Genomic DNA, 2,857 nt, shown 5'->3' on the forward strand with positions numbered 1-2,857 from the left:
CCATTTCACAGAGATGGAAATGCAAGAATTTCTAGAGGAAACCACTGTGTGAGCTTTTCAGTAACAAATTAATTTGAGCTGGCTTCATAAACAGGACGAGATCATTTTCACAAAGCTCCATCAATAAATAGAGTGTGTTAGATGCATATCGTAAAACATCCTGGAATTCTGTAAGCAGAACATTGGGGAACACAAACAGAAATGGCATGAAAGATGTGCTCTCCACCAGGTATAATAAATCTCTTCAAGGAGAGGAACAATTGGTATAAAAAAGATATCCCTGCCTAATGAAAAGTCTGTTTTTCTTCATGCAGCTAGAAAATTATTAAACTGCAGTTCACTCTCTAATTACAATTACATCAAGGTTACTTAATGTACCTGAAATTAAGAAGATTACTTGTTTGGCAGACAGCAAAATTACAGTTTTTGATACTTCAACATATGCTCAAACTCTGTATGGAACATGAGCTCTTTTGTCAACATGAGACTAGATACACAATAGGCTTTTCTCTACTGTGCTACCCTAATATTTTTTACAATACCATTTACTGGAGCCTCATTTTCTCAGGTGGCTCCTTTTTAGGTAGTATTATATACAATCAGTCAAGCTTTATGTGCTACAGAATTGCCTTGGATGCTTTTCTTTCAAACTAAAAAGCCTCCATAGTGCATTATGCCACTTTACAAAAGGATCCCTCATACTAGTCTTTTATATATATAAGTAAATTACTTTATTCATACCAGTGGCCTGCATACTCTAATTGTGTGACTGCTGAATAAACAACTTTTTCCTGCTCTAATAATTCCTTTTACAAGTAATATATTTCACACCATTCATTTGAAAGAACCCATTTCTTCATTAGCCTTTTAAAAAGTATCTTTCCTTGCCAAAGCAGTCGAAGCCTTGGCAGTGCTTGAAGTGGGTCATTCTCTCAACAGAAAAGAAGTCAGTGACAGAAACACAGGCTGTTTTCTCCTTTTGTGTATTTGTTTGCAATCATCCCCAGGATGGAGATAGCTGACACAGCAGCAAACTGTGTGCCACCCATCCTTCAGGCATCCTAGCCAAGACACTGGCATGCCCTGGCAGCTATCCTTTTATCTTTCCGAACTTGTTCTTTGTCTCAGTGCACTGCTGGTTCCCTAATCCTGTCTCTTATTTGTAATCACAGCAACACGAGCCCTCCGCCCGTGCACCACACAGCACTCAGAGACTTGTGCCCTGACGTAGGGTAATCCTTACAAAGGATTTACTTCCAGCGTCCAACTGCCTGCAACAAGAGGAAACACTTTACATAGATCTAGCTATAGCATATCCCTGCTCCAGCTGACATTTCTGTGTCTTTCCACCCGGATAAGAGAATGCAAAATACAATTCCCGTGTCGACCAGCTGGTTCCCACGACACCGATCCCTCAACAGCCATATTGTTAGCTTTGTGTTGTATATTGTGACTCAACTGCAATGGGGGTTAGGCTAGCACAGAGAGGAGAACACAACATAAAGCTCAGGGATTGTGACTTTATTTTTGAGTGAGACCAAAACTGAAAGTAAATCTGGTGGCCAGGGAGCCACACAAAATTACAATATTTAATTTACACAGTCCCCACTTACAACAGTTAATGAACAATCCAGACATCCTTTGAGACAACTTCTCCATTTTAACACTATTTGCAGAGGGTTTAATATCAGGTATTCATGAATAAATCATAACGACTGAAGGAAAGTAAACCCTTATAGCACCTTGGTAGTTGACACTTTATTTGATATGGTTTTAAAATAAATTTCTCTCCATGAGAATGCAGTTCACAAAAACAAAACCCAAGAAAAACAGATTGTATAAACTTGCAATTCAGATTAACTTCGGAAATGTCTAGAAGATAATGCAACACAGACAGGAACAACAAATCCCCCAACCTGAGCAGATTGATGCTTTTTTTATTAGCGTTATGACACCTTACAATGGCCTAATCCTGTTTCCAGTGAAGTCAACTTAACAGCTGAAATCCCTGCTCTACTGCATAAACCTCACTTACATCAGAGGTTTCTCCTTATGGTTCCTGAAACTTGTATTATACCATCAGCTAGCACTTTAACCTTTTATAAGGAGCCACTTAAGCCATAAAAAGAAAATTTATATAATTGCTTCTGTAAAAAAACAAAACCACCCTCCCGTCCAGAAAAACCACACTCACAGACATGTTGTCAAATATCTATTTGTGAGGCAAAATAAAACTGCAACAATTACCCAGCAACTCATAGTAAAAAAAAAACCAGTGGGTATAAAATGCTTAAAGGACTTTGGGCCTTTAAACACTTCACTGAAAAATCTAGAAACATTTATGTTTCCCCCTTGCTACCCAATTACAAGACTCCTGACCCACATGGGGGGGGGAAATTGCAAATCACACGGGCTAAGTATAAATGTTCAAGAAGCCTGAGGTGGAAGTGCTCTACAGTATCATGCTGTACCAACACTGCTCTAGGTTAGGTCAGGAATGAACATAACAGATGTTAGCCCTTCGGTGTGGGAGGCTTGGAGCATGCCCACACTGCTTGAGGCCAGCAGGTATGAGGTGCTCTTTCACACCTCTACGCATGTCCTGTGGGCTCCCTGGGCTGCTGAAGACCCCCAAGAAGAACCGAAGAGATGAGCTACCCGATTGGCTGCTGGGCAGGGGTCACCATGACCCTAACCCCCTGCCACATCAACACGGACACTCCCCCGCACCCAGCCCTAGCCTAGGGTTCCAGGACTTCCTCAGGATGAGCACCAGCACCCACCATTCGCACCTCTTGCAGCCCCAGCAGAGCCCACGCAGTTGCCAGCTCCCACAGGCAACCCAGGCTCGACCGCA

This window comes from Crocodylus porosus, unplaced genomic scaffold (genome assembly GCF_001723895.1).
Source record: "Crocodylus porosus isolate Cpor-Errol unplaced genomic scaffold, CroPor_comp1, whole genome shotgun sequence".
Classification (NCBI taxonomy): domain Eukaryota; kingdom Metazoa; phylum Chordata; order Crocodylia; family Crocodylidae; genus Crocodylus; species Crocodylus porosus.